A 24,951-nucleotide genomic window follows, 5' to 3' on the forward strand; every position below is an offset into this window, starting at 1 on the left:
CATTCTCGTTTCATGTCTTCTCGCAAGTTGTACGTCTTTTAAAATGAATACTATAAAACATGTACTTACTTTTTTATTTGTCCATAACATTTTGGTTTGAGGAAACACAAGATGAGGAGGGATACAATTATTTGTATTTATTATTATTGTATCTAATCTTGGCAAGCGCACAATAACACCAACGTGAAGTGACATAAATGCTGCTAAAACAGCTCTTTTTATACAGCTGCAGTCTGCATCAATGGAGAGAGTGAATGTGCACCTATTGTTGTCCCCGGTGAATCTATATAATATTTATGAAGTTTATTTAAATAGCGGTACTGTTCATCTTCAAGATATGTATATTTAACAGTGTATATTTTTTTACAAGATAAATTACTTTTGTAGCAAGGGCGGCGTGGTTTCCTTTGCAATCTGGGAACGCCTCCACACACAAATTTTGCAGACACATGCAGAAAGTGGGTTATGAATGTGACTGTGGAGAAAAATGTACGCAAAATTTGCACCAATCCATTGCTTATCTCGACCACAAGGACATGTTTTAAATGTGGAATAAAATCCTCATAGGTCTCCTTTTAAAGCTACAGACACACAGAATGGTCTAGTACAGTGCTTCGTGCACTTTTTCTAAGTCCCAGCATTACGGCGAGATTTTGGGCAACACGCTTCAAAAAAAAAATTCTGGCACTTCCGAGACTTATTTAAAATTGCTGAAAAGTCTTTTGGTCCTTTTGCCCAAAGCCAGGTTCAAAACCAGAGGAGATAGAGGCTTTGCACAAGCAGGTTCTAATCTAGAATGTGGAACAGCCTTTCTTTCCCCATTAGATCCTCCCAGTCCATGAGCCAGGGTAAAACATATTTTTTCTCCTTCATGTATTCGTTTATTTCAGGCAATGCCACAGAAAAAGTACAACATAGACAACATATAATAATATTAATTCATATAATGAAGGGGTGTCAAAGTCAAGGCCCACGGGCCAGATCCAGCCCACGAATGAATTATCTATGGCCCCCGGGATGATATTTGATTAGTATTAGAACAAGCCCGCAGGCCACAGCCACCAGCTGCTGTTTTGCATGCACCAATACTCCATCAGTGTTGGTGCTAGGAATTTTCAGAATGGGGTCTCTGCCATCAAGTCATAAAAATGGGGTCCCACAGTAAATTTTTGGAGTCCCAGGTTTTTGTAACCGTTTTGAAAACAAATGATAAATGTATGCATTATCCTGTTGTATCTCATGTTCTATTTTGGAAAAAGGTTGTCATAAACATTACTTAATTCATTAAAAATAATAATACAAAAGAAAACAATTGTTTACGCATATGTAAATGTATTCAGTTATAAACATTCATTCACTTTCTTCTTTCCTTCATGGATCTAAACTTTACCGCTGCGGGTATTTTTTTCCATATTTTTATTGTAATATTTTCAGAATGTGTTTGTTCTATTTTTGGCCAAAGTAAGACAAAGAAAACAATCTGAAGTTGTCTTTATTTTCTAGTTTTAATGCCATGATTTTAATAGTCCGGCTCGCGTGTGCACATATTTTCCTCCATGCGGCCCCTGCGCTAAAATGAGTTTGACACCCCTGATCTAATGCATGATGAGCCAGTTTTGTCTGAAAGGGAATGGTAAGAATATAATAGAATAGAATATAATAGAATAGAATAGAATAGAATAGAAGATAACTCATTTAATCCCACCCCCAGTTCTCTATTCAGTGATTAATACATTGAGCTTCAATGTTACTTTGTTTAAGGATTATAATACAAATGTTATATCATGGTGGCATTACCACAGGTAACAACAATTATTACACTGTAACAATGATCTGTAGCAACCATTTAAGAATAATGAACAATACCAACAATGGTAAGGGACCAAATACCAACAATGGTAATAGACAATATATCAACAGTGGTAAGGAAACATTGAGCAAATGTTAACACTATGAGACAGCAATTCAAATTAAAGACCCTCGTCACTACATTTAAACCAGACCCAATGTTTGTATAGCAGTTTAAATTGATTAATAATTTGGCATTGCTTGTGTTGTAAGTCCAGTTTGTTCCAGAGTTTTACTCCGCATACAGACACTCAAAAACGTTTACGAGTGGTTTGAGCTCTCCGCAATGACAAATATCCAACACCTCTCAAGTCATGAGCCCGCACTTGTGTTACAAAAAAAACATTGTAGGTTAGGTGTCAATAATTTATTAAATGCTTTATATACGATTATTTATATATTATATTTAACAAGATCATCACATTTTAGCAACTTTGATTGCATAAACCGTTTATTAGTATGTTCTAAAAAAACAACCTTGTGAATGATCCGCACTGCTCTTTTCTGTAATATGATCAGAGGATTAATTGTGTTGTGGTAAGTATTCACACATACTTCAACACAATATGTAAGGTATGGGAGTACCAAGGTGCAATATAGAGTATGGAGTGTTTGTAATTGAGAGGCTTTTGGAGATTTTTGATTTAATGTGCCTGACATCGGGTTTCCATGATAGTTTACTTACAATTATTACTCCCAAAAATGTATTGTCGTTTACAATTTCAGTTTGGGTACCATGAATAATGTTCTGTTCAGACGTTATGTTGCGATTACCAAACATCACTTTCTTAGTTTTATTTATATTCAAGAATAATTTATTTGTGCCCATCCATTTTTCTATTATGTTTAGTTCCCTGGTTACTGTATTTATGAGCTCATTATAGTCATCACTACTGTAGAATATATTTGTGTCGTCTGCAAATAGTATCATTTTCAGTCCTTTGGATGTATTAAACATATCATTAATATACACATTAAACAGTTTTGGCCCTAACATTGACCCTTGAGGGACACCACATGCAATGCCAAGAGTATCTGATAAACATTTTTACAAACTGTACACTCCCTGTTAAATACATTTTTAACCAGTCTCCAGCCAGCCCCCTAATTCCATATCGCTCCATCTTATCTAGTAGGATTGAATGATTAATGGTATCAAATGATTTTTTTAGATCAATAAATATCCCAACTGCATACTTTTTATGCTCCAGTGCATTATTAATTTCTTCAATAGCTTCAGGTATCGCCATTGAGGTTGTTCTTTTGAACCTAAAACCATACTGACCCTCATTGATTATATGATGTTTCTCAAGAAATGTTTCAAGTTGAGAATTAAATAGTTTCTCTAAAATATTTTGGAACTGAGGCAAAAGAGAAATTGGTCTGTAATTACTAAAAGCGTGTTTGTTGTCACTTTTGAAGAGCGGAGTTACCTTAGCGATTGTCGTGAATGACAGGTTACATATACAGTATAAGTTAAGGGTTTTACAATATTCAGTATAGCTTTTTGAACCAATATCATGTTGATAACATGGTAGTCAGTAGAGCACTTACTTTTACACTTCTGCACAATGTTTGTCACTTCCTGCTCATTTGTAGTTGAGAGGAAGGAATTTTGTTTGATAGCTGATTTTGCAACTCCATTGTCTGGGATATCAACATCCAACTTAGGACCAACATTTACAAAAAAAACATTGGACTTATTCACTACATTACTCATGTTATAATCTTCACCATTTTCATCAATAAAGTAATCAGGATATTTAAACTTTGAATATCCTTGTTTGATTAGGCAAGGGTCCCCAAACTTGGGTTTAAAAAATTTGGCCGGGGGCCGAGCTGTATATATACATACATACATTTTTTTTTATTTTTTTTGGATAATCTAATTAAGACATATACATACATATATATATATATATATATATATATATATATATATATATATATATATATATATATATATATATATACAATGTGTATTCCGAGCGCGATGATGTCACGTCGTTGATGGAAAAATGCATTTTAGACAATATGATTTGCCTGAGCAAACCTAACAAGCGATAGAAAATTGATTAGAAAGGACAGATTTTAAGCAATAATAATTTAAAAAACAAAAAACTTTTAACTTGTCGTGCGATCCTTGCGATGTCAGCATTTTTCTTTGTCAAGTGTTCATTTATGAAAACTTCAAATCCAGTTAGGCAGGATGTCTTGGTTGTTTATTTTCTTAATTTCCATTTATTGTATTTCATTATTCTAGCATTTATATGTGAGCTATTTTAAGATAAAATTACATTTCTAGTATTTTATTATTCATGTTAAAATGTTAATTTTACACTGCTATGCACGGCACTATATGGTATTTGTTTTACAAACGTTTGTATGTCTGTACAACACTTTGGTCAATTGGGGTTATTTCCTAATGTGTAAATGTGAACTGAAATGAATAAACTTGTAATATTTGTGCTGCTTCATTACAAATAATGTCACAATGCATCAATTTTCTATGTTAACTGGTGAGTTACACACTGCTATGATCACGCTGTTCGCTGGAGCTGACTCATCATAATCCTGATTATAATTTACTCATTTTGGTCTGCAGCATGACAAACTGAACGGTTCCACTTGGAAACATGGCTTTAAATGCACATGTGATCTTTCTATCCTTAGTAAGTTCCTTCGCTTTTTGCAAAAGGGAGGGGACCTGCCTGACCATCGCTGGCGGGCATATAGCACGATATCACAGTTGACAGATAAGGTGTCATAAATGTCTCCAAGCTTCCTAATCCTTAAGAGATGAAGACAGCTGGGTTGGAAGAAAGAATCTTTAGCGCTTAACACCTTTGATCTGGACAGAAGAGGAGAATGGCAGCATGGACAATCCTAGAGCTTGGGTAGATTACATCCGCATATCTCCTACAGGCACCAGTCAGTGCTGCATCTCTCCTGCCAACAGTCCTCAGAGGTAATACAGAGGTGGAGGGTGAACAGCAAATCGAAAGATATTTGTCCGAAGAGTAGCAACTAGATTGCTGCACTGAGGGTGTTTCACTGCTTTGATGAAGTTATAAATACAAGTGTGCCATGCAGACAAAACATCAATATTCTTTGGTTTTGCATCCTATCAGCAGGACCACGGCTCTTTGCTAGCATTGATCTGAGTAGATGCCTCCTAAACAGATCATTACAAGGTGGAAAATTATTTTTCAGCAGCAGCAATGCTACCATTTTTCCAAGGCTAAATTGTCCACAAAAAATCTTTACAATAGGATTATAATGTATGTGACTTAGCTGGTATTGCAGGCGGAAGGACGGGAGACGGAAAACAAATAAAAAAAGAAGGTATAGGAGAGAAGACAGGCGGACGGGATGAATAAAGACAAAATGACCTCTCTAAGCATAGGTAGTCGACTTTTGATACTAATCTTGTGAGACATTAAGAAGCCCCTCCACCTTGGAAGGAATAATCCATTTAAACGCAGGTCACATGCTGATGATGGATGTGCAAACAGGAGTAACACTTAATAACCTCTATCATGCTATGTGACCTCGTAGCCCACAGTGGGTACCAGTTTGTTTACGGGTGGTACTTCCAACACGCTATGCCGAAATTCTGTTGTGGCTAATGGGCCTGACTGAGAGATTAGACTGTCAGCCCAGTGTGAGCCCTCATTTTTCTTCCCACGCATCGAAGGTACCCCCTGTGCCCCCCTGCTTCACCCAACCTCCCTAGTCTGCCATCATCTGTCAATGGTGACTGAGTTCTCTGGAATACGGAGGCTGGAGAGACAGTGTCAATTAGCATTAGCCTTACTGACAAATAAGTGCTTCCCCACCACAAAAGCCCCTGTGTAACATCTCCCTGAGCCTTCAGAGAAATGTATTTCTGTTTATGATTGTAGTGAGGGGTTTAAATGGATAAAGCATTTAGGTATAACCAATATCCAGGTGTACGATTGTTATTTGTATGTACTGACGAGTCAACCGAAACGGCAAGATCATTATTTTACACTAGGGTAAAAACAGTAATAAAATAGGGTAATAGTAATACAGTAATTCAACTGCCAAATCCGGCCCAGGAATGTCACCAGACCGGCTTGCTAGTTCAGTTAAAATAAACTTGGAAATGCCAAGATTTTTTCAGCTGATTCCTAAAAATTGTAGAGCGCTGTCATATAGAGGACCTTTGAATAGCTTTTTTTGCAGTAGGTCCTTAAAAACAGGATTATACAAAATAAGAATACTAGTAAAAAGAGAAGTCCGCCCCCTGTCCTTAGCTCTCTAAAAATGTGACCCCACAAACACATTTTTTAATCAGCCCTGTCCTACAGAGTCAAACCATTATTTAAATGCCGATCTAATTATGTGGATCTGTTTTTCCTGTAGATCCAGCCATCCATTTTTTATACCTCTTTTCCTCATTTGAGTCATGGGTAAGTAGTAGCCAATCAAAGCTGACTTTGGCCAAGAGGCACAGTAAAACCCTAACCAAATGTTATGTTGTAAATACTATTGAAACATGAAATATGATATATTGTGTTCATTTACACATTTAAAAAAGAACAGTGCCTGTAACACGGCATACAGTAGCCTCGCGGAGAAGTCATTCAGCTCTGTCTTTGACCTTCTGACGACTTCAAAAATTTCTGCGTACAGCAGCTTGGCCTTTCAGTGGTGGTGGATTTCCGTTCCGTGTAGCTGCTGTTTCCTGTTGATGGCCGGTCTGTCAGTCTTTGGATTTTAGCTTGTGTCATGTGCATTTTGTCATTTGTTCTCCATGAAGAGGGTGGGTCCAAAACTAAATGGCTGACTGAATGGTTGGGTGAGTGCATTTGATCTAATGCAAACAATTTCATTGGTCCACTTTTAGTCTGATGTGATCAGGCTAAATGTATTAGCGACATGTGAAGCTTGTAAAACCGAAAAAATCCATAAATTAACCACAGCATCCTATAAAGCGCAGGGTTTAACGCATGGGGAAAAAAGTAGCAGGTTATAGTTCGGAAATTACGATATTCATACCCTCATTCACGCCTAATTTAAAGTTTCCAATTAACCCAACGTAGCACATTTTTGTGATGTGGGAGGAAGCCTGAGAATCCAAAGGAAACCCATGCATGGATAGGGAGAACATGCAAATCCACACAGATATGTTCCAAAGGAGATTTGATCCTGAATCTCCAGACTGTGAGGCTGACATATAAACAAGTAGGCCAACATGCAGCTCTGTATTCCTAATTATAAATAAATTAATAAAAACGTCCACAATTCAGATTCAATTATTTCATCAAAAGATGTCAAGTGTTAAGACATCCTAACCATCAGCCTTTTACTTAAAACCCTGAAGTAACATGAGGCAATAGGATGATGTAACTTTCACACTTTAATTTACAACTCCGGAATATAAATTGTCCATAAAGGTAATCAAAGTGCACAAAAGCTGGCCGGAAAACGAGTAGAGCCTTTATTCAAGCCTGGCAGCACAGGGAGAATGCATGTCGAGATGCACATAAATACAGTATACCGCACTATAGTTCCTTTTGGAAATCCATCCTCTATTTGCCCGCTGTTGTGTTCGGCTCTTCAGCCCTAATCAGCAGCATTGTTCTGCGGAGATGCAGTTATGGGAAGTGCTAAGCTGTTTATTTATTGAACAGGCTTTAATACCTCCCCTCAGCAGCATGCTTGGCTCGCCACAACCCCGCACTTTGAAGTACGGGGCTTCTGGCAGAGTGCAATGACGGGCCCCCACTGGCATTGCGGCACTCGACACCAGAATAAACACAGTGAACTGCAATAAGCTGTGCCTTTGTCAGCCGCATACAGTAACGCCAATGAAGTCCCCTTCCACCCTTACTACATGGATGTCTGCGTTGTGCGCCAACACAGCTGTTTAACAACAAATGGCCACTATCACTTTAAAAATTAGCCTGAGTGTCATCATGATCAATCTTTTATATCACCTTGTATTTGGCTTTCGAGACAGTCTTCACCACCGCTATCTTGTTCAGGGTCACGGTTGAACTGGAGACTTTGGACAAAAGGCAGGCTACACCCTGGACTACATGCCAGCCAATCACAGAGCACGTACAGACATATGAACTAATTAGTCTTCCATTGACAAACCGGTATGTTTTTTGGACGGCGTGGCGAAGTTGATAGAGTGGCTGTGCCAGCAATCGGAGTGTTGCTGGTTACTGGGGTTCAATTCCCGCCTTCTACCATCCTAGTCACGTCCGTTGTGTCCTTGGGCAAGACACTTCACCCTTTGCCTCTGATGGCTGCTGGTTAGCGCCTTGCATGGCAGCTCCCGCCATCAGTGTGTGAATGTGTGTGTGAATGGGTGAATGTGGAAATACTGTCAAAGCGCTTTGAGTACCTTGAAGGTAGAAAAGCGCTATACAAGTATAACCCATTTATCATTTATTTATTTATTTGGACTGTGGGAGGAAACCAGGGTACCCAGAGAAAAAAACAACACAAGCACTTTGGAAAATATGCGTGCTTTAAATCTACCAGCGTGTTTACTGCATTTGCTTATGGTACAGTATTGTCAACAACAAAAGATGACCTAGTTTGAAGATTTGGAGATTATATAGCCTCCGATCAGCTGCCTACAATAAATGTACATTTGCATGATCTAGAAAACTTGACTCTTTGCACATTTGAAAAGTTCCACCTAAGATGCCAATGTTTTTAGCACTATGCCCATTCACAGAGAGCTTTTTAATCGCCTGCAAAAACTAATTTGCATACCTTACCAGTACTGCTCATGAATACAAAATGTTGTACTCCCAGTCTTATCCAAAAGCATATTTTATGATACTATGTTTAGTGTATAATTTGGTTGAAATTGTGACATGTAACAGTACATGTTATATATTTGCTGGTGAAAAGTTATCAAGCTCATTATTTTGTGACACACAGTCATGTTCTACCATTCAGTCACAGAAATAAAAAGCATGCACAATAATACAGTAGGAACACACAGACTAAGTGTGTTCAAGCCAAAACAAGTAAGGTAACACTTTTAACATAAAAAGTAAAACTCCAGGTTTTCTTCAGCTACCCTGAATCTTTTCTAGTATCTGCATTGTGAAACGTATCGTAAGACAGATCAGGATTGTCATGACATGCTGTGGAACATTGCAAAATATAAGCAGTACTTTTTCTAAGAGACATCCATTTTTTTTGCCTCAAGATCATGTTGGCTTCAACAGGGGCTACAGTACAGTCAGACTGCTTGAAAAGCCAAGAGAGCAACATGTGACCGTTTTCTGAAATTGTAAACCTGAAAAACCATATGGTGACGGTTGTGTTCTGGCTTCTGCCAGCAGGGTTCACCGTAGAGAGTCACTCGCATGATTTCCTTGGCTTAGTTTTTACACCGGATGGCCTCCCATTTATCCAGCCTTAGGAACGGCACTTGGAAGCTCTAATGTGATGAGTGTTGAAACACTGGCTGCAAATCAAACCTGCACTAACTGCATAAAAGGCAGCAGAATAAACCACCACACCACTGGTGCCTGACAAAACACATAGAAGTAATCATAGATGTATTTTGGCATGGAATATGACAGGTGGGATAAACTAAAGTAAACCCTCAATCTGTGTTGTTACACCAACAAACATTTAACTTTGACATCAAGTCTTGAATTTCTGTCTTGCATGTCGATAGTCATTGCAAGGCTGCATCAACAGGAAGGTGAACTCAGCCCGCAACTCTCTGGTAAAAGGCTGAATATACAGTATAACATGACAAACATAGTAACATTTATAAAAACAGTTTTTCTTAGACTGTTTCTTTATGATTTAAATTTGTTTAAGATTTTTTGAGTATTTTTTAATCAGCACATGTTTCACTTCATGACTCAAAGCACATACTCTAGGTCAGGGGTGTCCAAAGTGCGGCCCGGGGGCCATTTGCGGCCCGCAGGTCATTTTTTAACGGCCCCATGGCACATTCTAAAAATAAGATTAAAAAAATGTTAAAACATAAAAAGTGGTATAAAAGAGCAAACAGGTGAAATGTAACAAGAAAATGGTGCAATGTTTACTCTAATAACACAAAGCTGCCAAAAAATAATAATGAATCAAAATCAATGTCATTATGAATTATTGAACTACTCAAGGCTCCAATTATGTCACATTAAATACTCCACTTTGAGATATTCTTTAGGGAAAATGTTGCATATTTTGTGTTTGCCATATAAAAAACTGAGCTGTTTTTTTTTTAAAGAAGGGCCTAAAACGAACAAACAAAAAACAAACAATAAAACTTATAATTGACAGATGGATCTGAAGTTGATTACTGTGTTAAAATCAAACAGTAAAAAAAAGTATAATTTATTTTTTAACATTTTAATGAGTAGGACCCTTTTGGATCACCAATCATTTTAGTGGGATTTTTTTTTTGTGTCATTGCTCAAAAAATAATAATGAATCAATGTTATGAAATATTCAAATTTTTAAGGTTCCAATTATATAATCTCAAATATTCCACTTAAAAATGTTACTGGGGGAAAATATTGCATATTTTGTGTTTTTTCCATAAAAAAACAATGTTTTCTTTGACAAAAAGAGCATACAACTTAAATCTTTAAAAACGTTATACTGACAGATAGAACTAATGATCTAGAGATTTAAACCTTGAATAATATTAAAGATAATAATACTAAATAATGACACATTTTTAATATTTTTGTGACCAAAACCCTTTGGGGTCCCCAGGATCAAGCCTGAAGCCTAAATGTATATTTTCTATACATATATTGAATTGTTTTTTTTAAAATATAAAATATCAAAATGGCCCCCGCTTGCTTTGATTTTTCAGTGTGCGGCCCTCGGTGGAAAAAGTTTGGACACCCCTGCTCTAGGTGAATCGAATATCAATCTTATGAATTGAATCTTGCAAAGTGGGGAGGTTGCTGCATGAGAGGAGATGATAAGCGGCACACTAATGAGTACAAATTGCTGTGGTGTTTAGTGGACACCGTATAATCAACCATACATTCAGTGTATTGTTTTATATTACCAGAGATTTGACAAGAAAAATATGAAATCTATCTTTGATAAAAACAATTTGTATGCATAGTACGGTGTGGTTAAAAATTCTTGGTTACATGGGCGACTTAACAGGAAAAATCTGCACGTTTATTTAAGGTACTCTTATTCTATATGTATATATATATATATTTTTTTACAGGCACTGTTGCTAACACTCTTAACCATGTCGTAATAACGTGTCCAGTGTCCTTTACAGGAGAGTGCATAAGTCATAGGCCACTGATTTTGTTGATTAAATTAACTTTTTGCTATGTAATAATTTGGCAGAGTTAAAAAAACACAGACACTATTAGCAGCATTACTATAAAGATATAATACTGGATTACACCCAACTGGTGTGGCCCAAGGCAAGGAATACTCCAGTTTGAGCTAACATAGCATATTATTACAGCATGAGTCACAATTGCATCACAGGAAGGGTCCATCCCATAGAATAATCAAACATGATTTGTTTGTTTATCATCCATGTACCAGAAGTTAACCTGCTAACTAATGGTGTACACAATCTAAGCCAATTGTGCTTCAGCCAACTTCCATCCTAATGTCCGGCATCTATTTTCAAATTCGGCATGCTTATTTTTTTTGACATAATTGGAATAGTTTGGCTAGAGCACGGCATGAAAACATGTACACACACATGCCCAGCATAACCAAATCATAGAATGACGGTATTGCAATCTCTCCTCGCAATTTCTTCCTTATCAGACACCTTTTGTAATGGAAATAAATGACAAAGATTCAAAATTATAGAAATACCGTAATTTCCGGACTATAAGCCGCACCTGACTATAAGCCGCACCAGCTAAATTTAGGGGAAAATACAGATTGCTCCATATACAAGCCGCACCCGACTATAAGCCGCAGGGTTTTGATGTGTAATTACCGTAGTATATAGGGGTTCCTGCCACCACGGAGGGGATTGTCGGGACAGAGATGACTGTTTGGGAACGCAAAGCGTCTCATTTATTAACAATAAATCTTTCAATCATTCAATCAAACTTTCACATCTTTGACATGGCGAACAGCATTCGTGCAGAGTACAAATAATACAATGGTGCAAAGTAATACAAAGTGCTCGCCTGTACGTTATCAAAATAACCAGCCTACCGGTATATGAAAAGTCAGTCTTTAATCATTGTGTCATCGTCTTCCTCCTGCGTACTAAAACCACCGAAATCCTCTTCGTCGGTGTCGGAGAAGAACAGGCCGTAAATAAGCCGCACCCTTGTATAAGCCGCAGGGACCAGAACGAGGGGAAAAAGTAGCGGCTTATAGTCCGGAAATTACGGTATACGGAACGCTCGCTCATCTGTGACTACTTTGGTATGCATAATAAAGTTGTGCGGTTGAATATACACTATATTGCCAAAAGTATTTGGCCACCCATCCAAATGATCAGAATCAGGTGTCCTAATCACTTGGCCCAGCCACAGGTGTATGACATCAATCACTTAGGCTGAAAAACAACCCCACGCCATAATTCCTCCTCCACCAAATTTCACGCTCGGCACAATGCAGTCCGAAATGTACAATTCTCCTGGCAACCTCCAAACCCAGACTCGTCCATCAGATTGCCAGATGGAAAAGCGTGATTCATCACTCCAGAGAACGCGTCTCCACTGCTCTAGAATCCTGTGGTGACGTGCTTTACACCACCGCATCCAACACTTTGCATTGGACTTGGTGATGCATGGCTTAGATACAGCTGCTGGGCCATAGAAACCCATTCCATGAAGCTCTCTGCATACTGTATGTGGGCTAATTAGAAGGTCACATGAAGTTTGGAGCTCTGTAGCAACTGACAGAAAGTCGGCGACCTCTTTGCACTATGCGCTTCCGCATCCGCTGACCCCTCTCTGTCAGTTTACGTGGCCTACCACTTCGTGGCTGAGTTGCTGTTGTTCCCAAACTCTTCCATTTTCTTATAGTAAAGCCGACAGTTGACTTTGGAATATTTAGGAGCGAGGACATTTCATGACAGGATTTGTTGCACTGGTGGCATCCTATGACAGTTTAAAGGCCTACTGAAATGAATTGTTTTTATTTAAACGGGGATAGCAGATCTATTCTATGTGTCATACTTGATCATTTCGCGATATTGCCATATTTTTGCTGAAAGGATTTAGTATAGAACAACGACGATAAAGATCGCAACTTTTGGTATCTGATAAAAAAAAGGCTTGCCCCTACCGGAAGTAGCGTGACGTAGTCAATTGAACATATACGCAAAGTTCCCTATTGTGTACAATGATGGCCGCATGAAGTGAGAGAGATTCGGACCGAGAAAGCGACAATTTCCCCATTAATTTGAGCGAGGATGAAAGATTTGTGGATGAGTAAAGTGCAAGTGAAGGACTAGTGGGGAGTTGAAGCTATTCAGATAGGGAAGATGCTGTGAGAGCCGGGGGTGACCTGATATTCAGCTGGGAATGACTACAACAGTAAATAAACACAAGACATATATATACTCTATTAGCCACAACACAACCAGGCTTATATTTAATATGCCACACATTAATCCTGCATAAAAACACCTACGTGTTTGTTATGCTAGCTCCTAGCTCCTCTGCTAGCTCCTAGCTCCATAGAACACGCCAATACAATTCAAACACCTGATCAACACACACAATCACTCAGCCCAAAAGACCGTTCACCTAACCCAAGGTTCATAAAGCTTATATATTTTTAAAAAGTTACGTACGTGACGCGCACATACGGTCAAGCTATCAAATGTTTAGCAGCCAAGGCTGCATACTCACGGTACCTGGTATTCGGATGGGAATGACTAAAACAGTAAATAAACACAAGACATATATTTACTCTATTAGCCACAACACAACCAGGCTTATATTTAATATGACACAAATTAATCCTGCATAAAAACACCTACGTCTTTGTTATGCTAACTCCTAGCTCCTATGCTAGCTCCTAGCTCCATAGAACACGCCAATACAATTCAAACACCTGATCAACACACACAATCACTCAGCCCAAAAGACCGTTCACCTAACCCAAGGTTCATAAAGCTTATATATTTTAAAAAAGTTACGTACATACGCAAAAAAAAAGTTGCGCACATACGGTCAAGCGATCAAATGTTTAGAAGCCAAAGCTGCATACTCACGGTAGCACGTCTGCGTCTTTGTCATCCAAATCAAAGTAATCCTGGTAAGAGTCTGTGTTGTCCCAGTTCTCTACAGGCGTCTGTGTATCGAAGTCAAAAGTCCTCCTGGTTAGAGCTCTGTTATCCGAGTTCTTCCATCTTGACTGCATCTTCCGGGAATGTAAACAAAGACGCGCCGGCTGTGTACTGTTGTTGCTGACTTCGTTCGAAAAATACGTCCGTTTCGCACCGACAACTTTGTTCTTTGCTTGCTCAGCTTCTTTCTCCATAATGCAATGAACATAATTGCAACAGATTCACGAACACAGATGTCCAGAATACTGTGGAATTATGAAATGAAAACAGAGCTTTTTTGTATTGTATTCAATGGGGAAGGCATACCTCTGTTCCCCGGGCTACGTCACACGCATACGTCATCCTCAGAGGCGTTTCGAACCGGAACTTTAGCGGCAAATTTAAAATGTCACTTTATAAGTTAACCCGGCCGTATTGGCATGTGTTATAATGTTAAGATTTCATCATGGATATATAAACTATCAGACTGCGTGGTCGGTAGTAGTGGGTTTCAGTAGGCCTTTAATGCTATAAATCACTGAGCTCACGAGAGCGGCCCATTCTTTCACAAATGTTTGTAGAAACAGTCTACATGCCTAGGTGCTTGATTTTATACACCTGGCCACCCATCCAAATGGTGGATGGGTGGCCAAATACTTTTGGCAATATAGTGTATGTGATCGCTCTTCTCACAAGTAATTAATGACAGGTCCCTTAACTTACGAGCACCTTAACTTATGAGTATTTTGAGATTTGAGTGATCTTTTTGCTTTCTGTTATTCTTTCATTTGCAAGCATGATTTGAGTCACAAGCATTCCCGCCGCTGGTAGTAGTTGTCCACAACCCGCAGCCAGAGATCGACATAATCCTGCCCTCCAACCAACGGAACTGAGAACATTAGTGAAAACGACGACACCCACTGAATTGGAAAAACTAACAATTAAAAACATATTCCATGGTGTAGCACACTTGGCAAAGCAGCCCAAACGCAGTGCTGTTAGTCTGCACTAGCTTCCGCACCAAAACAACAGCCATACAGCAGACATTAATCCATGAAAATATGGAAAAGCTGCCGAATTGTTGCCGAGGTGTTTTAGTTTTTTCTTTTCTCCTGACAGTACAAACTATACGAGCGAAAATTAGCCTTCTGTTAGACGTCTGTGTGCAAAATAAACAACTAGTTCCTAGTTCCTATTGTTACACGACAAAGAATCAGTTTACACTACATTCTATTTATTGATTTTTAAACAATATTTCTCATCCAAAAGTTTGTTGTTCTTTTTAAAAGGCATATTACGTGTTAAAATGATGGTGTTTTTTGGGGGGGAAAGAACAATTCCAAATCATTTTAATGGGCAGTAATGACTGTTTTGATTTACCAGCTTGGAACCCAATGAGCTTGTAAGTTGAGTTAAAGTCAAAAGTTAAAGTACCAATGATTGGCACACACACACTAGGTGTGGCGAAATTTGGCCTCTGCATTTGACCCATCCCCTTGTTCACCTTCTGGGAGGTGAGGGGAGCAGTGGGCAGCAGCGGTGCCGCGCCCTGGAATCATTTTTGGTGATTTAACCCCCGATTCCAACCCTTGATGCTGAGTGCCAAGCATTGAGGTAATGGGTTCCATTTTTATAGTCTTTGGTACTATTGTAATAAGAAAAAAATCACAATTTCAGGTAAATTGCAATAAGACAGCATTGTAGAAGTGATGGGAAAAGTAAACCAAAGTAGGAATGCTCTGTTAGTGGAGGCCAGTGGGGGCCAGGAGAGGGAGGGGGAATAGCTTCATCTTCCAAAGTCCAGCATGGTACGAATGACAAGTGTGAACATGCACAACCGAACAGATGGACAAAAAAAAACCTTCATTTGTTTACATTTTTTGAAACTGCGCATGCAAGTGACATTGTGGCCACATTGGGGCCTGTGCACGTTTATATTGGAGTCTGATAAAGATCACATTTTACTTGCAGTGTAACCATTCAGCTGATTCGGGCCACTTTGGCCTGCAGTGTAAACGTAGTCAGTGACACTCCTCAATTTTTGTCTTTCTACTATTTTGTCAACGATTCAGCGTTGGTAGAAGTCACATTTTTTTGTCACTAAAGTATTACTCAAACAACAAATCTAATGGTGGCCCAATACTTAGCACAGTACTAAATATTGTTCTACTTTTTTATATAGTATATGGGTAAAATGATGAGACACACATAATGTTAGCTAAAAAATACAAATGCAGATGTGTCAATGCAAACATAGAAGGGACGGCGTGGCGAAGTTGGTAGAGTGGCTGTGCCAGCAATCGGAGTGTTGCTGGTTACTGGGGTTCAATTCCCACCTTCTACCTTCCTAGTCACGTCCGTTGTGTCCTTGGGCAAGACACTTCACCCTTTGCCTCTGATGGCTGCTGGTTAGCGCCTTGCATGGCAGCTCCCGCCATCAGTGTGTGAATGTGTGTGTGAATGGGTAAATGTGGAAATACTGTCAAAGCGCTTTGAGTACCTTGAAGGTAGAAAAGCGCTATACAAGTATAACCCATTTATTTATTTATTTATCAATTATGATTGCATTTCAATTAGGGTTGTACGGTATACCGGTATTAGTATAGTACCGCGATACTAATGAATCATATTCGGTACTATACTGCCTCTGAAAAGTACTGGTCCATAATAAAATGTATATTATGTTTATAAACTCAGGAAATATGTCCCTGCACACATGAGGACTTTGAATATGACCAATGTATGATCCTGTAACAACTTGGTATCGGATTGATACCCAAATTTGTGGTATCATCAAAAACTAATGTAAAGTATCAAACAACAGAAGAATAAATGATTATTAAATTTGAACAGAAGTGTAGATAGAACATGTTAAAACAGAAAATAACCAGATATTAACAGTAAATTAACAAGTAGATTAATAAATAATTTGTCCTTAATAATGTTGACAAAATAGAAGAATGGAAAATTACAATATGTTACTGCATACGTCAGCAGACTAATTAGGAGCCTTTGTTTGCTTACTTAGTAATAAAAGACAAGTTGTCTTGTATGTTCACTATTTTATTTAAGGACTAAATTGCAATAAGAAACATATGTTTAATGTACCCTACATTTTTTTGTTAAAATAAAGCCAATAATGCAATTTTTTGTGGTCCCCTTTATTTACAAAAGTAGCGAAAAGTACCGAAAAGTATCAAAATAATTTTGGTACCGGTACCAACATATTAGTATCGGGACAACACTAATTTCAATTAACTTTTCAGGGTCTGTTTCCCTTTCAACCGTATGACTAGTCACTACCATCTTGAAAAAACAAACAAAAAAAACAAAACTTTCTTTTGGCCTTGTTTGGAGAGGCGGGGCCGGCAGTCAGACAGCGAGGCAGGGCACACTGGAGCCCGCTCCAACATGGCGGCGAGGAGGCGTGGACGGCGAGCGAGCAGCCAGGCGGGGCGCGCCGGGATCGACGCCGCAATCATTATGAGGTATGTGTATGTGTATGTGTGTGTGTGTATGTATGTATGTATGTATGTATGTATGTATATACATGTGTATGTGTATGCATGTGTATGTGTGTGTATGTGTACATGTGTATGTTTATGTGTATGCATATATATATGTATGTATATTTCTGGGGGTACGTTCTGGGCCTGCCTGTCGGGTGGGGGTCGGCGCCTCAGGCTACTGCATCCGGACTGGGTGTCTGGAGCTCCTGGGTCCCGCCGTCCATCCCTTCCGGGTGCCCGTCTTGGTTGGGGCCTGCTGGGTCTGGTCCCTGCGTCTACTGTGGTGGCTTGGTGTTGCAGGGTATTCCGAGGTGCTGCGAGTCGGCCAGTTGTTGGGGTAGCGACCTTGTGTGTCAGCATGTCTGTGATCTTCTTTTAATTCTTTTTTTATTTACTTTTTTTTTTTTTTTTTTATAAATAGATTTAATTATTTATTTATTTTTTTTCCTTTTTTTTTTAAATTTTTTTTTTTAACATATTTTATTAATATTATTATTATTATTATTATGTATTTATTTATTTTATTTATTTATTCCCCTACCTCAGGGGGGGGACTCGGCGGGGCGGTTGTTGGTTGTTCCATCTCCATCGTTGGGGTCCCTGCGGGTGGGGTGGGTGTTTCCTGTGGCCCTGTGCTGGGTGGTCCTGTGGCGGCCGGCTTGGGTGGGGTGGCCGTGGGCTGGCCTCGCCGCGCTCTCCGGGGGTGGGGGGCGGCTCGTGGGGGCCCTGTTGCCGGTGGGGCGGGGGCGGTCTTCCCGTCCGGTTGCGGGGGTCTCCGGGCCCCTCGGGCGGGGCGTCCCGCCTTTCTGTCCGTGTGGGGTGTGGTCTCTCGCTGGCTTGGGGTCTGGCTGCCCCCTGTTTTTCTCGTGCCTTGTCCTCTGCCGGGTGCGTCTGTCTGCGGCCTGCTGCTGGCCCTTGTGGGCGGCACGGTGGGCCAGGCTCTGGGGTTCCTGTCGCTGTCCGGCTTGGCTGCGTGGGGGCGGTGGCCCCTGGTTCCCTGGGCACCACACCTACTGTTTGTGGGATGGGGTCTCGGGGAGGCTGGGGCCGTACTCTGGCTCCCGCACACACTGGGAGTCAAATGTATTGTACATGCAAATTCACATATACTCACACACATACATACAGACATACATAGGTACCTACGCTCCCACATACATATACAAATAAATACAGTACATATTTACACACTCAAAGTTCGTACATCCACACGCACATTCATTATACAAACATACTGTATACACATACTGTACATATACATTCACTGTAAAAACATACATATACACCTACTGTACATATACATTCACTGTACAAACACACACATACACATACTACACATACATTCACTGTACAAACACACACATACATATACTGTACGTATACATTCACTGTACAAACACACATTTACACATACTGTACATATACATTCACTGTTCAAACACACATACTGTATACACATACTGTACATATACATTCGTTGTACACACATATACACATACTGTACATATACATTCACTGTACAAGCACACATACACATACTGTACATATACAAGTACATATGCACACATACACTCATGCACATAATCACGTTTCATCAAACATATATTAACGTTGTTGCCCTAGGGTAAACTGGGTATAACACATGGCACACTGACAAAGCTTAACCTATTGTTACTATAACAATCTACAAGGTTAAGGTTGCTTCTCTTTCTTCCCCTCCATTTTTCTGCATTCTTTCGTATCTCAAGTTATCATTACGTATATGTATTGTTGCATTTGAACAATTGTAGTGTTGATAATAAAGGTAAAGTACTGGTATTGTTTATTATCAATAGCACTATTTCTATTGGTATTCATATTGCTCCATTTTTAGTGTAATAATGCTCATTGTCATTTCTGTATTTTTTTTAAAATTTTCGCTAACTGCTTATTTGCTATTACTTTTACCATCATATTTGTACATGTCGTATTTGCTGATGTTGCTCTGTTGTTGTTGTGTTTGCTGTTGTTGTTTTTGTCTCTCTGTCTAATCCCCCTCTTGTCCCCACAATCCCCCCCTCTGTCTTCCTTTTTCTCTCTTTCTATCCCCTCCTGCTCCGGCCCGGCTGCACCAAATGATAATATAAATACATTTAATAAAGTCAAAATACAAGTAAGGCAACAAGAGAAGTATCCTACACTTCTCTTTTGTAAAGTAAATCTGAACAGCCGATATGGGCATCTACATCTGCTATATGATTTGCCCGAGAAGCTGGGCAAGACATTATAAAAAAAAATAATAATAATAATAAAAAATAAAAAAATAAAATAAAAAAAATAAAACATTATGAGGTATGTGGATCGCCCAGCTTGGCACAATTTAATTATCCTCTCGCACTGGATAATAGGGCGGCAGACGTAAACATCAGGGAGAGAGGCGGAGAGAGGAAACAGAGCCAGAGAGAAGCCGATGCTGAGCGAGAGCGAGAGAGAGCAAAAGGAAGACGACGACGCACGAAGATGAAAAGCTGTAGCAGAGGAGCGAGCAGAAGAACACAGCAAGGCTGAAAATCCCCCGGAAGAGACTTTGCTTATTGAAAAATAAAAGAAGTCTAAACCTGCACGCAACAATGTCCTTCTCTGGTGGTCTTGGGAACCCGCACGACGGCAAGAGACTGTCACACCTTGTTACACTGCTGAAACACCAAATTGAAAATAGTGTAATGGAAAGTGTTCCAACAACTCTATTTACAGCACCGTTAACAGTGGCGCAGGGATGACAAAATGTGGTGTCTAAGTAAGGTGGCATGCAAGACACTGTCCACAGCACGATTAATATCCCTGAAAGCCACAAAGTATGGTCACATAATCTCACGAAGGACAGTCCATCTTTTTTGTGTTAATGGAGATGTAAAATCCTTTCAGATTTATTTTGTATGACTTGCGAGGCCAAGGAAGTGTCGGATTGTTGTTGGTGTTTACGAAACTGTTGTTCGCTGGGGAGTTACTGCTGCTGTTAATGTATGGAAGGATCGCTTGAGGGAACAGTGTTTGCACCACAGGTACATAATCTGCTACTTACAAAAGAGTGATCAAAACCCATAAAAACTCTTGTGAGACGACTGTGCTAGCTATTACAGGTCCCAGGTCCTGTTTAATAGTTACTTGCACACAGGCTGACGTTATTCAAAACTTAGAGAAAAGCATGCATTTTGGAAAATCGCTGTCTTGGTCATTTTAAATTATTCATATAATTCATCGAAAACACTTTCTACCTTAGAATCACTTTTTTATTAACTATTTTTACTCAAAGCAAATGCAAGTGTACAACTTATATGTATTGTTTTGCTATGATTATTACAAACTTGTTACAAGATACAGTAGATAAGGGATTCATGTGGGTGTCATGTGAGAGGAAGGGGGGTGGAGTAGTCTTAGGAATGCAGCCTGCAGAAAATGATGGAAAGTGCGACTGTACATAGCAAATGGTGCTGTGGTCAAAGTTGGAATTGCCACAAAATTACACAAGATATCCAACACTCTACTGCCATCTAGCGGCTAAACTGGATAGTGCACACCCTTAAAGGCCTACTGAAACCCACTACTACCGACCACGCAGTCTGATAGTTTATATATTAATGATGAAATATTAACATTGCAACACATGCCAATACGGCCGGGTTAGATTAGTAAAGTGCAATTTTAAATTTCCTGCGAAATATCCTGCTGAAAACGTCTCGGTATGATGACGTTTGCGCGTGACGTCACGGATTGTGACGGACATTTTGGGACACCATTGTGGCCAGCTATTAAGTCGTCTGTTTTCATCGCAAGATTCCACAGTATTCTGGACATCTGTGTTGGTGAATCTCTTGCAATTTGTTTAATGAACAATGAAGACAGCAAAGAAGAAAGCTGTAGGTGGGAAGCGGTGTATTAGCGGCCGGCTGCAGCAACACAAACATGTAGCGGCTACGTTGTAGCCTGTGTTTCATAGTTTACATTCCCGAAATATGACAGTCAAGCTTTACCATTGGCCTGTGGAGAACTGGGACAACATAGACTCTTACCAGGAGGACTTTGAGTTGGATACACATTGGCCTGTGGAAAACTGGGACAACAGAGACTCTTACCAGGAGGACTTTGAGTTGGATACGCGCTACCGTGAGTACGCAGCTGCGGCTTCCAAACATTTGATCGCTTGCCCATACGTGCGTGCCGCTATGTGCAAGCCACGTACGTAACTTTGGGGAAATATATTAATTAATTAATTAATTAATTAATTAATTAATACCTGGGATTTATATAGCGCTTTTCAAAGTACCCAAAGTCGCTTTACATGTTAAAAACCCATCATTCATTCACACCTGGTGGTGGTAAGCTACTTTCGTAGCCACAGCTGCCCTGGGGTAGACTGACGGAAGCGTGGCTGCCAATTTGCGCCTACGGTGCTGTATGAACTTTGCGGAGGTGAACGGTACTTTGGGCTGTGGGATTGAGTGTGTTGTGCGGGTGTTTGGTTTGTATTGGCGGGTTACATGGACGGGATGGGGGAGGTGTTTGTTATGCGGGATTCATTTGTGGCATATTAAATATAAGCCTGGTTGTGTTGTGGCTAATATAGTATATATATGTCTTGTGTTTATTTACTGTTTTTTAGTCATTCCCAGCTGAATATCAGGTCCCACCCGCCACTCACAGCATCTTCCCTATCTGAATCGCTTCCACTGCCCTCTAATCCTTCACTCTCACTTTCCTCATCCACAAATCTTTCATCCTCGCTCAAATTAATGGGGTAATCGTCGCTTTCTCGGTCCGAATCGCTCTTGCTGCTGATGGCCATGATTGTAAACAATGTGCAGATGTGAGGAGCTCCACAACCTGTGACGTCACGCTACTTCCGGTACAGGCAAGGCTTATTTATCAGTGACCAAAAGTTGCGAAATTTATCGTCGATGTTCTCTACTAAATCCTTTCAGCAAAAATATGGCAATATCGTGAAATGATCAAGTATGACACATAGAATGGAGCTGCTATCCCCATTTAAATAAGACAATCTCATTTCAGTAGGCCTTTAATTTGTCACGTTTCATGTGTAAGGTAAACCGTGACAAATGGGGCCATATTAATCACCTTCATACTGTAGCGAGGTTGCGCGATATAAAGTATATATCCTTGCCTGCGTTGCTGAAACAACTTATGTTTCTAACAAGTACTGTATCATTGTCACTGGAGGACTACAGGGCAAGGACTAGTTAATCGTGATGCACTCCATAGGAAAATACAAGAAACCAGGCTAATTGACTGTAACAATACCAAGTATAGTATCAGTATATGGTCGATACTACAGTGATTAGATCGATAGTTTTTACTATCACAAAATCATTTTTGGCACTTGTGTTATTGTTTACAAACTCAGGAAGATCTGTAAGGCAAAAACCAAAGGATTTAAATGGGAGCCAATATACGTTTTTACATTTGATTACCAGTAATTACTTTGCCCTATTTATTTTATTTGTTTCCAAAATACAGTATGTAATAAAAGCGACCAATTGAAATATTTAATTGATATTTTTGCTCCGCCATTCTGTGTTTTTGTCTGAAAAATAATTCCATCCATCCATTTTCTACCGCTTATCCGTCTTGGAGTCATGGGGTGGGGGCTGGGGTCTATCCAAGCTGCGCTCGGGCCGAAGGCAGGGTACACCCTGGGCAAGTCGCCACCTCATCGCAGGGCCAACACAGATAGACAGACATTTAGTGTTGCCAATCAGCCTATCCCCAGGTGCATGTCTTTGGAGGTGAGAAGAAGCCAGATTACCCGGAAGGATCCCACGCAGTCACGGGGAGAAAATGCAAACAAGCACTAACCACTGTGCCACCGTGCTCCCCTAAATAATAATTATGATCAAAAATGCAATTAATAGATGATCTTGTAAGTAGCCATATCAGCATTGGCATGACCAATACTGTCCTTGACTAACTGGTATTGGATCGATAGCTAAATCTGTAGCATTGCCCAAAACTAATGTAAAGTAAGTAGCCAAAAACCAGAAGAATAAGCGCCTGTTACATTTTAACATCAATGTAGATGGATCTGTGTTACAGCAGAAAGTAACTACCTTTGAACAATTAATTAGCAACTTGATTAATACTAGTTTTTAGACAATTATGCAACCGGAAAAGATAATAATTGTTTCCAAATTAGGACCCTTTGTAACCCATTACAAAATAGTTCTATTATGCTTATTTAATTTTATCATCATTATTGCAGGAAGTTGCAATATATATACACTATATTGCCAAAAGTATTTTGCCACCTGCATTGACTCACATATGAACTTGAACTGCCATCCCATTCCTAACCCATAGGGTTCAATATGATGTCGGTCCACCTTTTGCAGCTATTACAGCTTCAACTCTTCTGGGAAGGCTGTCCACAAGGTTGTGAAGTGTGTTTATAAGAATGTTCCACCATTCTTCCAAAAGCGCATTGGTGAGGTCACACACTGAAGTTGGTCGAGAAGGCCTGGCTCTCAGTCTCTGTTATAATTCATCCCAAAGGTGTTCTTTCGGGTTCAGGTCAGGACTCTGTGCAGGCCAGTCAAGTTCATCCACACCAGACTCTGTCATCCATGTCTTTATGGACCTTGCTGTGTGCACTGGTGTACAGTCAAGCTGGAAGAAGAAGGTGCCCGCTTCAAACTGTTCCCACAAGGTTGGGAGCATGGAATTATCCAAAATGTTTTGGTATCCTGGAGCATTCAAAGTTCCTTTCACTTGAACTAAGGGGCAAAGCCCAACTCCTGAAAAACAACCCCACACCATAATTCCTCCTCCACCAAAATTTCACACTCGGCACAATGCAGTCCAAAATGTACCGTTCTCCTGGCAACCTCCGTACCCAGACTCGTCCATCAGAAATGTCACGACTGGGTTTGTTGCACAGGTGGCATCCTATGACAGTTCCACGCTGGAAATCACTGAGTTCCTAAACGCGGCCCATTCATTTACAAATGTTTGTAGAAACAGTCTCCATTCCTAAGTGCTTGATTGTATACACCTGTGTCCGGGCCAAGTGATTTATTTATTTATATTTATTGATTAGGACACCTGATTCTGATCATTTGAATATAAATGTTAGGCCATATCGCCAGCCAATCCCTAAAGACAGAGATGTGGAAAAATTCAAACAGAATGAAAAATATATATATTTACGTCACACTTGTCACAAAAAATTCAAACAGAATGGAACAAAAATATATATTTACGTCTCACGTGTCAAACTGTTTCATAAATCCCCTCAGCAGCTTTCCCGCTTCTACTGTAGCACCTTTCGCTATGATAACTTCAAAGCCTGTGCATGTC

The 24,951-nt window shown here is 39.7% G+C and overlaps 1 protein-coding gene across 4 annotated transcripts in view; it reads right to left on the reverse strand.

Annotated features, from left to right (window-relative positions):
• Positions 1-24,951, reverse strand: part of macrod2 (mono-ADP ribosylhydrolase 2) — a 1,153,479-nt gene that overhangs the window by 330,365 nt on the left and 798,163 nt on the right. The gene's annotated exons all lie outside the window — the stretch shown is intronic.

Source organism: Entelurus aequoreus, linkage group LG09 (genome assembly GCF_033978785.1).
Source record: "Entelurus aequoreus isolate RoL-2023_Sb linkage group LG09, RoL_Eaeq_v1.1, whole genome shotgun sequence".
Lineage (NCBI taxonomy): Eukaryota > Metazoa > Chordata > Actinopteri > Syngnathiformes > Syngnathidae > Entelurus > Entelurus aequoreus.